The sequence below is a fragment of the Panicum virgatum genome, chromosome 2K, assembly GCF_016808335.1.
Source record: "Panicum virgatum strain AP13 chromosome 2K, P.virgatum_v5, whole genome shotgun sequence".
Lineage (NCBI taxonomy): Eukaryota > Viridiplantae > Streptophyta > Magnoliopsida > Poales > Poaceae > Panicum > Panicum virgatum.
This window is the reverse complement of record NC_053137.1, coordinates 38,288,610-38,302,836: the sequence shown is the minus strand read 5'-3', so window position 1 is coordinate 38,302,836 and position 14,227 is coordinate 38,288,610. Positions and strand designations below refer to the sequence as shown.

General features: G+C 47.5%; 1 non-coding gene across 1 annotated transcript; it reads right to left on the bottom strand.

The window, feature by feature from the left end:
- Positions 1-13,770: 13,770 nt before the first annotated feature.
- LOC120696319 lies at positions 13,771-13,877 on the bottom strand. Its single transcript, XR_005684096.1, has one exon. It is a non-coding gene; the product is annotated as a small nucleolar RNA R71 (small nucleolar RNA).
- Between the last annotated feature and the right edge of the window lie 350 nt (positions 13,878-14,227).

Sequence of the window (14,227 nt, the reverse complement as noted above, 5' to 3'; positions counted from 1 at the left end):
TAGCAACTAAGACCGGGTTCACCGGAACTCCCACCACGGAGCAATTAAAATGGAATGCAAAGGCTAGAAATGCAATTTTTGAAGCCATTAGTGAGGAAGTCTTTGCTAGAGTAAATGACATTGACTTAGCAAGTGATATTTGGAAACAGCTAGTTGAAATTCATGAAGGCTCTACAAAAGTTCGCGAGCAAAAATATCACTTGTTTAGAGCTAAGTATGATTCCTTTAAAATGCTAGCTCGTGAAAATTGCAATGATATGTATTCTCGCTTGAATGTCATTGTCAAGGACATTAATGCACTTGAAATATCCAAAATTGACAGTGCCTCCATCAATCGCAAGATTCTTATGCTCCTCCCGAAGCCCAAGTATAACATCATCAATGCTATGCTTCAAAAGGAGAATCTTGACACAATGGAAGTGGGAGAACTTGTGGGCGAAATTCGCGCTCATGAAATGAGTATCCTTGGTATGTCCGAAGAGCCAACTTCAAGCAAATCAATTGCTCTAAAGACCAAGGCAAACAAATCCCGCAAGCTCAAGATGATCAAGCAAGATTCAAGCTCAAGCAATGAAGAAGATGATCATCATGAAAGCTCATCCGATGTTGAAGATGATGGAGAACTTGCTCTCATGATGAGAAAGTTCACACGCTTGAATGACAAGATTAATAAGAAGGGTTTCAACTTTGACTCTAAAAAGGGAATGTTCCGGCCAATGGATGTCAAGAACAAAATTTGCTATAATTGTGGAGAAAAAGATCACATCCATCCAAATTGCCCCAAGCCGGACAAAAGAAATAAGGATAACAGGAGCAAGCATCGCCATGATTCAAGCGATGATGAAGACAAGCGATGATGAAGAAGAAGAAAGGAAGAACAAAAACAAGAGACTTGGGAAGAAGAAGAGCCATGACAAGAAGACCAAGCTCTTCCCAAAGAAAAAAGGGCACACCAAGAGAAGCTTCTTGGTGGAAAAACAAGAGTGGGTGACCGATGTCTCATCAAGCGAAGATTCAAGTGATGATGAAGACATAGTCACCATCGCCCTCACAAATGAAGAACCATCGCTACCTCCACCTCCAATGTGCCTCATGGCCAAAGGTAACTCTAAGGTATGTGAGAGTGAAGATGATAGTGATGATGAGCTTGACCCTAATGAGTTTGCTAACCTCATTAATGAGTATACATCCGTTATCAAGAGGGAAAAGGGCAAAGTCAAGGTTCTTGAGAGCAGTCGTGCCAAGTTAGAGCTTGCCCACTCCGATTTGCTTGGCAAGTACAATGACTTGCTCAAAAAGCACAATGAGTCACTTGTACTTGCTAAGCAAGTTGAAGAGAGCCACAAAAGCCTTAAACAAGAGCATAGGGAGTTGGCTCACAAGTATCAAGAACCTGAATTTGCCTATGAAGCAATTGACCCAAGTCTTGAGAACTTTGCTCAGGAAACTATTGAGAAGGTCAATACTTCTACTTCATGTGATGACCTACTCATTAATGCAAATGCTACTAATGCTTTGTCCGAGCTTGCACCTTCTAGGGAAAAAGAATTGATGGATCAAGTGGCAAGCCTCAAGAGTAGTGTGGAGAAGCTCTCAAGAGGAGAATACATCCAAAAGGAGATTATCTTCAACAATGCCCGTGACTATGGCAAGAGAGGTCTTGGTTCATTTCCGGAGCCAAACATAGCTACTACTCCTTCTCCGGAGATCAAGACTAGCTTCATCAAGGAAGTTGGATCATATTGCCAACATTGCCAAGTCACCGGGCACCACACTAGGGAGTGCACTTTACCTTCACGTCCTCTTCCTAATTTACCCAAGAATTACTCATCAATGTTTGAAAATAACCATTTTCTCTTGAGTAAAGTGAAGGGCAAGATGAATGCCAAATTCATTGGCAAACTCACTAAGGAGTCAAAGAAGAAGCTCCCCAAGCAACTTTGGGTCCCAAAAGCTCTTGTCACACATGTGCAAGGCCCAAAGCTTGTTTGGGTTCCTAAAACTCAAAAGTGAATTCTCATGTGTGTAGGTGAACTACAAAGCCGGTGGAAAACATTGGGTACTTGATAGCGGTTGCTCTCAACACATGACCGGCAATGATAGCATGTTCACCACTCTTGAAGACCCCGGAGATCATGAACATGTCACCTATGGTGATAATTCAAGGGGAAAAGTTTTAGGTTTGGGTAGAATATCAATTTCTAAAGATTTATCTATTTCTAATGTCTTGTTTGTAGAAGCACTTAGTTTTAATCTCATTTCTATTGCTCAATTGTGTGATCTTGGACTAACGTGTGCCTTTGACAAGAATGGTGTTGTAGTAACTCATGAAGAAGACAAGTCATTGATATTAACGGGATTTAGGCATGGCAACATCTATTTGGTGGATTTCTCTTCAAAGCAAACAACCTCCATGACATGCCTCTTCTCTTGGGTGGCTTTGGCATAGAAGAATTGCTCATATTGGCATGAGCAACCTAAAGAAAGCCCACAAGAGAGGGATGATCACCGGCTTGAAGGACGTTACTTTTGACAAGAACAAGTTATGCAAATCATGTCAAGCCGGAAATCAAGTTGCAACACATCATTCCATCAAGACGATGTTGTCTACCTCCAAGCCGCTCGAGCTACTTCACATGGATCTCTTTGGTCCAACTACATACAAGAGCATTGGTGGTAACCTCTATTGCCTAGTTATCGTTGATGATTTTTCACGTTACACTTGGGTCATGTTTCTAGGCGATAAGGGTGAAACTCCGGAAATCTTCAAGACTTTTGCAAGAAGAGCTCAAAGGAAGTACAACTCCCCAATTGTGAAGATCCGGAGTGACAACGGCACCGAGTTCAAGAATATGAAGATTGAAGAATGGTGCGATGAAGAGGGCATCAAGCATGAGTTCTCCGCCACCTACACGCCTCAACAAAATGGAGTGGTGGAGAGAAAGAACAAGACACTCATCACCCTAGCAAGAGCAATGTTGGATGATTATGGCACGTCCGAGAAGTTTTGGGCGGAAGCAATCAACACGGCGTGTCATGCATCAAACCGAGTGTATCCCCACTGACTCCTCAAGAAAACTCCATATGAGCTCATCACCGGGAGGAAACCAAATATATCCTACTTTCGAGTCTTTGGTTGCAAATGCTTCATTTATAAGAAGAAAAGGCTCGGTAAGTTTGAGAGTAGATGTGATGAAGGTTTCTTTCTTGGTTATGCATCAAACTCCAAAGCATATAGATTATTCAATCAAACCTCCGGGTTAGTTGAAGAAACATGTGATGTGGAGTTTGATGAATCTAATGGCTCCCAAGAGGAGGTTGTTGGCTATAACAATGTAGGTGATGAGGAAATTGAAGAAGCTTTGAAGAATATGTCCATTGGGGATATCAAGCCGGAAGAGGTGCATGAAGGCAATGATCATGGGAGAGGACCTTCCTCATCTACACCAAGCACCTCCACGACACCCCAAAGGGATGAAGATCAAGAAAAAGATGATCCACTACCTCAAGAAGATGTGCCAACACCAACACCCCAAGTCCAAGAACAAGAAGAGCAAAGTGTTCCACCACAAGCACAAGTCACCCATGATCCACCCCAACAAGCATCCACTCAAGCACCGCTAGTAAAGCATGGTCGCTTCTCCAAGGATCATCCAATTGGTCAAATCATTGGTAGTCCTTCCAAGGGAGTAAGAACTCGCTCTAAGCATGCTTCATTTTGCGAACATCACTCGTTTGTTTCTTGTATTGAACCCACTAGCATAGAGGAAGCGCTTGAGGACTCGGATTGGGTGATGGCCATGCAAGAAGAATTGAACAACTTCACCCGCAATGAAGTTTGGGTCCTCGAAGCTCCTCCGAAAGACAAGAACATCATCGGCACAAAGTGGGTCTTTCGAAACAAGCAAGATGAACAGGGGGTGGTGATACGCAACAAAGCAAGACTTGTGGCAAAAGGGTTTTCTCAAGTCGAAGGTTTGGATTTTGGTGAAACTTTTGCTCCGGTCGCAAGACTTGAAGCTATCCGTATCCTTCTTGCTTACTCTTCACATCATAACATTAAGTTGTATCAAATGGATGTGAAAAGTACTTTCTTAAATGGCGTAATTAACAAACTTGTTTATGTTGAGCAACCTCCCGGGTTTGAAGATCCGAGGAATCCTAACCATGTTTATAGGTTGCACAAGGCACTCTATGGGCTCAAACAAGCTCCAAGGGCTTGGTATGAGAGGCTTCGTGACTTCCTAATCATGCAAGGCTTCAAGATCGGGAGGGTGGACACCACATTGTTCACAAAAGACGTCAACGGGGATCTTTTCATTTGTCAAATTTATGTTGACGATATTATCTTTGGCTCAACTAACGATTCACTAAGCCATGAGTTTGCTACCATGATGTCAAGGGAATTCGAGATGTCCATGATTGACGAATTGACCTTCTTCCTTGGTTTTCAAGTCAAACAAATGAAGGAAGGGACATTCATCCATCAAGAAAAGTATACTAAAGATATCTTGAAGAAATTCAAGATGGATGTGTGCAAGCCAATCAAGACACCCATGGCAACCAATGGGCATCTCGACTTGGATGTGGATGGTAAATCGGTTGATCAATCCCTCTATCGTTCTATGATAGGGTCTTTGCTTTTCCTTACCGCATCTAGGCCCGATATAATGTTTAGTGTGTGCTTGTGTGCCCGCTTTCAAGCAAACCCAAAGGAATCACACCTCTCGGCTGTGAATAGGATCCTTCGGTATCTCAAGTACACCCCTAGCATAGGCTTGTGGTACCCCAAAGGCGCTAGCTTAGATCTCTTGGGATACTCGGATTCGGATTTTGCCGGAAGCCGTGTGGATCGCAAGAGTACCTCCGGGGGTTACCACTTGCTTGGGCGTTCTCTAGTTTCTTGGTCAAGTAAGAAGCAAAATTCCGTGGCTTTGTCCACCGCGGAAGCGGAATATATAGCGGCCGGTGCATGTTGTGCCCAAATCCTATATATGACGCAAACCCCTTTTGGACTTTGGTGTGAAATTAGATAGGATACCACTCCTTTGTGACAATGAAAGTGCCGTAAAAATTGCCAAGAATCCGGTTCAACACTCTCGCACAAGGCACATTGATATTCGCCATCACTTCTTGCGTGATCACGAAGCCAAAGGAGACATTTCTCTTCAAGGTGTGAGATCCGAGGAGCAATTGGCGGATATCTTCACAAAACCTTTAGACGAGAGTACTTTTGTAAGGCTAAGGAATGAGCTAAATGTGTTAGATGCGGCAAACGTCATGTAAGTTGCCTTGTCATATAGAAAAATGCATACATATAGGACACTTGTCTAACCATGGTAAGATAGTGATGAGCAAGGGTTTAGCTAGAGGTGGTGGTCCACTTGTTTTCCTCTAGGCTTGTAGAAAGGCTCATCATGAAGAAGCTTCCCGTGGGTTCAAACTTGATAAGTAGAATTTAAGTTCTTGTTATGCATTTCTTGTCATATAGATGTGCACTTCATGTTTACTTCTTTCGCATGTGGTTGTAGTTTGCATTATCATTGCATGCGTAAGGGTCACAAAGGAGATCACTTGATGAAAATGAGACTTGTTTCATATACAAGATCTTAATTCATGAAAAGTGAAAAGAGCAAAGTGTTAGGTGCGTTATTGCCTAGTGAGCAATGTCATGATGAGTTTGAAGCTTTCTATCTTCAATATTCCTATGACATGGCTCATACATTTTATTTGGCGCTTTGTCTCTCTCTTGCGGCTTTTCCTTGTATTTGAAAAGAAAATTATTTAAGCTAGTGCGCTATCCTATTTGCTTTGAGGGGTAAAGTCGCCTATGCAAGTCCATTAACTTGAGTTTAGTTGAATTTTATAATTTTATTGGACTTAGCATAGAAGAGTGAGCTGGGTGAGGGGTTTTTGGCTTCACCGGTTAAACCGACGCTCAACGGATCTATACCCATCGGTTTAACTGGCGTTACTAAGTTGTGTCTCAGCTCAGTCAGTTTCAGGCGTTCAACCGGCGTATACAAAAGTGACAGCATCGGATCAACCGGTGAACGTAACACAGATCAGACCAAGCAATCAACTGGTGTTAGCAGCAATCAACCGGCGCGTACAAAATGCATATCGTCGGATCAACCGGCGTTCAAATGGATTTCTGCAGGAGTCTCGGGTGAACTAAACTAACGTAATCAACCGGCGTTCAAACCCTATGCGTCGGATCGACCGGCGTTAAAGAAAAACGCGGGGCCCACCTGTCATATATACCTCTCGCCCGCGCTCTCTCTTTCTCTGTTCTCCCTTCACGCCGCCGCTCGACTCGATCCGCTACGCGCCGCCGCCTTCCCATCGTGCCGCCGCCGTTCCACCTCGCCGCCGCCTGCGCACCGCCACAGCCGCCATGTCTTGCACCCTCGCACGCAGCTGTGCGCCGCCCTCGCCGCCGCTCGCCCACGCTGCCCGCGCTCCACGCTGTGCACCGCCGCCGCCTTGTGCCAGCGCCGCTCCGCGCCGCCACCGCCGCCACCAGCACTGCTACTCCGCGCCACCGCCGCGTTCTGAGCCGCCGCTCTCACACGCAGTGCCACCCACGCAGCCGCGCCATCCACACAGCAGCCGCAGCCGCAGCCGCTCCACGCTCACCAGGTGCTCGATCTTTTGCCTTTTCGAGATGGGACGCGAGAAGAGGAAAGGGAAGGAAGTCGTGGTCGAGAAGCCAGTCCGCAAGCGGACTCGTGCAGAGCGAGAGGCCGAGAGGGCCGAGATGGTGGCCGAGGAGCAGGCGTCAGGCCGCGCTCGCCCGTTTGCGATCAGGGATCCGCCAGCCAGGGGCAGGGCCCGAGGTCGAGGTATGGGCAGAGTCAGAGGTGCCAGGGCCACCAGAGCCACGACTGAGGCAGCAGCAGCAGAGTCAGATCGTTCACTTTCAGCTGCAGAGTCAGATGCAGATACAGAGGCAGAGCAGTCTGAGCAGTCGCAGGGGCAGGGCACACAGGAGTCACCGACTCTACGACGTTCTAGCCGCACTCGGCAGACATCCCCAGCGGGAGAGTCTTCTCCGGCGACCGAGCGTCGCACTGGACCGAGGACGCGAGGAGGTCACCAGCCACAGGAGCCTCGCAGGTCCACAGCAGCAGCTCGTAGAGCCGAGGCCCTAGAGGCCGAGCGCGCAGTGTTCCGTATGGACACTGTTGTGCGTCTGGAGCCAGGTGTGCTGCTCCAGAACTTGACCAAGGCCAATGCGGCGAAGGTCAAGAGGCTCAGGTGGAGTGTTCAGGAGGAGGACTGGTTTCCCGTGACCCGTGATAGCAGGGTCGACCGTAGGTTCTGGACGCTTCTTCAGGCCAGTTTCTACGAGACCTACCAGAGGCAGGGCCACAGGATCTTCCCGCATAGAGTGCTTGACTGGGTGTCACTGAGGACAGCCGCAGGGGGAGCAGACGTCAGAGAGCACTTCGCTCACTTCAGGGGCCTGCCCAGGTTACTCCAGATTGAGTAGAACAGATATATCGAGGACTGGGTCAGAGTCTTCTATATCACGGCCTGGATCGCTCCCGAGCGTCGAGCAGTACACTTTGTTTTTGGAGGCCAGGTCTTTGGTCTGTCGAGGGCGACTATAGCAGGGATTCTCGAAGTTGACTTGGTGGACGTCTCCCTGCACGAGATGGTTTACGGAGATGCAGATCCACCGCGCAGAGCTATGATTGGCGGGATTGCACCTTCTCACGAGGCGATCTCTCAGTGCTTCCGCCAGCCGTTCCCTGCCTCCTACGCCAGAGTTCCCAGCCTGCTGACCCCAGAGGCATACAAAGTACACATGGCACTCCGGAGGACTTTGCTACCGAGGAGTGGCTACCCAGAGGGGTTTACAGGACTGCAGCAGCTCCTGCTTCTACACATCCTCACTCATGAGTCGTTTGATATAGTTGACTTCATCTTGGCTGAGATCGAGGATGTTATCACTGACGGGATGGGTGTCGTGCATCAGTTTCCGTATGCTCACTGGATCAGCTATATCTGTTCTATGATCGTGCCAGCTGAGTCACCCGTCAGTGCAGTCTACCGTCAGGACGAGGCTCCCCGGTTCCCAGTTTACCGTCCGACAGCACCACAGGACCGGAGGAGAGGCAGACAGGCCGATAGAGCTGCCATGGCACAGTTGTCACCAGAGGCACAGGCCCGTGTGGCACAGGAGGACGAGGCACTGCTAGCCGCCGAGGCACAGCTTCCCGGAGGAGAGGATGAGATACACTGGTCTGAGCTTGAGTCAGACTCCTCCGAGGACGTGGAATACTTCCCTGCAGCAGCCCCAGCTAGTCACGACCACGAGGCAGGGGGGTCCAGAGAGCCAGCCCCAGAGTCAGCCGCTGCTGCTACAGTCTCTGAGTCCCAGGTGTCTCAGCTGTCCGAGCTCACCGCACTTCTACAGCAGCTTGTGACTCAGCAGAGAGAGGACCGGCTTGCACAGGAGGAGGCCAGGAGAGCTCATGAGGCTCAGCTTGCTGCTATATAGAGGGAGGCCGCCCGAGAGCGGGCTGCGACCGAGGAGCGTTTTGTCGGGCTTATTGACAGAGTCTCTCAGAGGACAGACGCTCATTTCCAGCAGATGCAGCAGGGCATGATGGCGATGTTCGGGATGATCTCACAGCTTTACTCTCACACCGGACTCGCCCCGCAGCAGCCAGGACTTCAGGGTGTTGCAGCACCTCAGCTTGCGGTCACACCAGCTCCTCCTCCAGCCCCTTCTGCAGCTCCAGCTACTACAGCGACACCGGAGACCACGTTCTCGATGTCTGCACTACTTGGGTCTGCCGGTCGTCCACTGTTCTCGCCACTGCCAGCGACCACACTCTTCCAGGACTCACCGTCAACAGTCGCTCTCCCCGTCGTTCCACAGACACTACTTTCAGGGGGAGGAGGAGAGGGGTCCTTACTTCAGCAGTCGACACAGCCGGCAGCTTCAGCACTCACTACGTTAGATGTTGACACTTCTTCTGCTGAGCCGGTTACCACGTCTACGGACCCTCTTCCAGGCAGTGCTAGCACGAGAGCCTCTACCACAGCTACACCCCCAGTCACTTCAGATCCAGCAGGCAGTTCTGACCAGCAGCTCCCGTCTGTCACCAAGGGTACACCGTCCGACGACGAGGACGACGAAGACCCGGACCGCTTCCTTGCCGTGCCACGACAGTCGGATCAGTAGCTCGCCTTTTGGTGCTTTGACACCAAAGGGGGAGAGAGTCAGGAGGAGTTGGAGTCAGGGGGAGGGTAGAGATAGAGAGAGCGAGTAGTTATCAGGACTTTGATTCTTTGTATCACATTTGGTGTTAGTTCATGGATATGTACATTTGTCGCTTTAGTATGCTGTGGTTTGAGACATATCTATGGATTTTGTTTGAGCCGTTGAGCTCTTTGGTCCTTCTTCGAGTTTGCTTGTGTTTATCTTGTTTTATCTTTCTCGCTCTCTCGTTATTTATGTTTGTGTTGTCATCAATCACCAAAAAGGGGAAGATTGTAAGCATCTAGGCCCTCAAGGTATGTTTCGGTGATTAATGACAACCATTATTGTGACTAATGAGTTTGTGCAGCTTAATAGATCATTATCGCTCATTTGGTCATATGTCAAAAGAGGCCCCTCAATTTCATTATTCAAAAAAGGCGATCTCATGTTCAACTCTTATATATGTCAAGACTAAGGATCTTTTTAGTCCTAAGTGTCATAAGGTTGAGAAGGACACTTAGGTTAGTATAGGTTTTATAGTTTTGTAGTGATCGCACTATTAAGAGGGGTTAAGGCCAAGTAACTTGAGCATGGACATGGTCAATCAAAAATGGATGCACACTATGGTCACTCAGGTTCCTAGAAGTTCAAATAAGTGGCTTTCAACTTATATCTCAAGAATATTTGGATTTCATTCAAGACTCAAATCAGAAAAGGCAAAATCAGAAAAAGTCTTTAACACCGGTTTAACCGATGCTCTCATTTTTCTATATGTCGGTTAAACAAAGTCAGCAGAGTCTGGACAAGTCAATACACCGGTTAAACCGTCGTGTTTGAATTTAACGTCGGTGCATTAGTCCAGAGTTGGTTTTTCCAGGGTGATTCAAGTTCTATACACCGGTTAAACCGACACTGTTTGAATTGAGATGTCGGTGCAATTGACCAGTGAGATGGTTTTTTCAAGGATTTCAGAAGTTGTACTCACCGGTTAAACCGACGATAGGTTTGAGTTAACATCGGTGCAGTTGTCCAGAGACTTGGTTTTTCAGTTGATCAGTGGACAACTACACTCACCGGTTAAACCGATGATACGTCGGTTAATCTGCCCAAGTTGTAACGGCTAGTTTTCAGAATGGGCAGTTTACATTCATCGGTTAAACAGACGCTGACTATTGGAGGTACGTCGGATTAACCGGCGCTACGCAGTTTTTTGGCAGCTTTTCTCCAATGGCTCTATTCGTGTGAGCTGCCTATATATACCCCTCCAATGGGTCATTTTGCTACTCTTGATACCAGGCAACATCCAAACACTCATACTATAGTCAAGAGCCACCTTGAGCTTCATCTTTCACATACTTGTTCATTCAATCAATCAAGAAGCAAGATTAAGGACTTGGGTAGAGAGAAGCTTGTGTGCATCCGTTCTTGGTGATCGGTTCTTGCTCAAGTGAAGGCATTAGCTTGTTACCCTTGGTGATTGACATCACCTAGGCGATCTTGGTGATCGAGGTGTTTCTCGCGGAGCCTGCCAAGGATTGTGGGAGCCCGGAGAAGAAGATTGTACGTGGCTTGATCTCCACCACGCCGGGATGGTGAATGGAGACTCTTAGTGAGCGCCCTCGTCTCGGTGACTTGGGAGGTGACAAGACTCTTTGTGAGTGTCACAACGTGGATTAGGGGTGTGTGCCAACACATCGATACCACGGGAAAAAATCCGGTCGTCTCTTGTCCACTCTCTTTATTCAAGCATTTTCTTTCATGCAATTTATTCATGTGCTTGACTTAGAGATCATAACTTAGCTCTACCTTGCTAGGCTTTACTACTCGTTTTATCTCTCTTAGCTTGTATAGGTAGTTTAGTTATCCGGTTGGTGAATTGGTGGCTACCTAGTATTGCATAGGTTAAGGTTGTTTTTAATTATCTTAGAAATTTGAAAACGGCCCAATTCACCCCCCCCCCCCTCTTGGTCCATCGATCCTTTCACCAGCTGCCTTGTTCTTTTCCATTTGGAAGAGAGCAAACTTAATCTCATCCTCAAAAAAGGGTTGGATCAGCACAGAGTTCGCCTCCGCACTGACTTTTTCATCTTCACCCCAGAGGGCAGGGCCGAAAAGATTCCTGTAGCAATTGGTTGGATGTGCCAGCAGCTCTTCATTACCCTAAATAGTTCTGTCACCATCCTCTATCATGACAATGACATTTCTTTTTTTTCTCCCATTGGCCATTCTATGAAAGTACTTAGTATTATTATCCCCCTCTTGCAACTATTTGTCATGTGATCTCTGCTTCCAGTAGATCTCTTCTTCTTCTTCATTGATCTTAAACAACTCAGAGATCCAAAAGATTTTTCTCAGCAATTGCTCTGTATTTAGAGAGTCCGCTGTTGACGCTCACTAACGACCATTTCCAGACGTCAACTTGATCAGAAAATCATGAGAGTTTGCATTTCTTACACGCATCTTTATCCAATAAAGTCCCTAAACCACACTTCACCTTCTAGAAAATGCAAGTTGTGTTTTTGAGCTAATATGCAGGTGGCAAGCACACTTTGGCCCGACATAAAAACACAGAAATTATTAGGGCGACGATTCAGGCTCAAATGGACCAAGTGTAGCCCAAGAACCCAGTTCAGACCACTCAAGACAGGCCAAGACCAACGGGATTAGGACAAAGAGTCCCAGGATAGCCTGCTGGACGAAGCTAGGAGCGGTTGGCGCCTCGGGCAGGCCGACCGACCTACCTGGTCGGCTGACCTGGCCCGTGGGCCCCACCGCCTCATCCAAGCCACGTGTCACCTCCTCATAGGTCCCCTAGGTTGGTTCTGCAAGTTTCACCCCGTGGCTCCCTGCTATAAATACAATGGGGGTGGAGAAGAGAACACATACACACGCCACACCTCACTCACCTCTTTCTTAGTCTTTAGGCTTAGTGGAGTTTAGGGGAAGTCTAGGAGTCTTCGAGTCGCCGGAGTTGCTCGAGAGTTCTGGTATGGGTTCATCTCTAGCTCTCTCTTGTAATATTCGGTTGTTTGTAATAGAGTTAGACTATGGTTACCGATATCTGCTTGAAATATGTTCTGAGTTATCGGATATATGCTTCTTGATATGGTTGCGTTATTGTTCAATGCTTGCATTGCATGATCGCCCTGTGCTTGCGATGGTTAACATATCGGCCTTAGAACTCCATCAACTGCTATAGTATTTGTATGTTTGCTCTAGTATGATGTCTGTCCATTCGGAGGGTGGGGGCTCCGCGCGGGACACTAGAGTATCCCTTACTAGTGTAGACATGGTGTCTCTAAGAGTTGCTGGATGTCAACTACACCCATGGTTTGTTGAGGTAGCCGGTAGGTGGTGATAGCCCTGTTCGAGCCCTAGTAATCCTCCACGTTCGGTATGGGGGGTAGGAGGTGCATAAAGCCGCCGGGGTGTATGGGCTCCTCCCGTTGCTTCGATAGCGGTCTCCCTGTTGTGTAGTTTAATCTCTGACGATCTAATCATAAGATGGCATAGATATAGCTAGCCTAGCACAGTTGACTCGAGCTCTAACTTCTGCCTTGCTCCCGGCCTAGAGCATCTTTTATCTTTTCTTTTATTTATTTATCCAAAGGATAGTTTGTGTGTGTGTCACACTACCTCCTACCATGTTATATATCTTACCCCTGTTTATGCATGAGAATATACAATATAGATAAAGTTCATCAACTAGTTTATATCTCTTCACTCACCGCCTTCCCTGCGGAAATATAAATGACACCTCGGTATACTCCCGGGTAAAATGCTACAGCAGTATTCCGTGCGCTTGTGAATTTATTCGTGGTTCATGAAATACTGCCACCCCAAATTGGCGTCTGCGGGCGTCATCGCTGCTTTTCCGGTGGTGACGTTGGTAGGCGCCAACAAGCATTTTTGGCGCCGTTGCCGGGGAAGGCACAGATTGAAGTATATAGACAAAGTTATGAACAAAATCGAAATTGGTATTCACTTGCTAAACAGGCTAACTTGGCTTTGTTTTCTTGTCTTTGTTAATATGAAAACAGGGTAGTGTATGACCGGTTTCGACTTGCCATAAAACTTTCATTCCGATCTAGAGTCACTTTTGAGAAGGAAGCGAGCTCATCTTGTATCACCTCTGAGACCACTCTCGGCAGCCGAACTAGTCATCGCATCATCATCAGCTTCTCAAGCTATGGCCCAGAAGACACTCCGTGATTACTCTGCTCCGTCTGCTAACCAGGTCCCTACCGGGCCCGAGGTTAACACCGGAGGGGAAAATTTTGAGATCAAGACGGGTCTTATTACGATGGTGCAGGCCAGCCCTTTCTGTGGCAAGGCCAATGAGGATGCCAGCGCTCATCTCCAGCAGTTCCTGGAGCTCTTCAGTACTTTCGTTATCAAGAGTGTATCGCAAGATGCAATCCGGCTGTCTGTTTCCGTTCTCTCTCTTGGGGAGAGCGAAACAGTGGTTTTATGCTAACAAAGCTGCTGTGGACACTTGGGACAAATGTGCCAAGCCGTTCCTCTCGAAGTTCTTCCCGACGGGCAAAACCAATGCTCTTCGTGGTCGGATTTCGAACTTCCAGCAGGCATCAAATGAGTCAATTCCTAAAGCTTGGGAGAGACTTCAGGAGTACATTCTAATGTGTCCGCACCATGGAATGGACAATTGGCTCATTCTTCAGAACTTCTACAACAGGTTGACTCAATCGTCCCGTGATCATGTGGATGCCGCTGTGGGTGGAGCTTTCTTCTCGCTGACCATTGAAAGAGCTACATCATTAATCGAGAAGATGGTATCCAACCAAGGTTGGAGCGATGATCGCCTCCAACCACGCCAGTGAGGAATGCACTCCGTCAAGGAGGCTGACATGCTCGCTATGAAGATTGATCTCCTCCTCAAGAAATTTGAGGATTATTCCCAAGAAAAGGCTTAAATGCAAACACTTCAAGCCTTGGAAACTCGTATGACGTGCGAGATCTGCGAGAATGTTGGACATTCAGGCAACAACT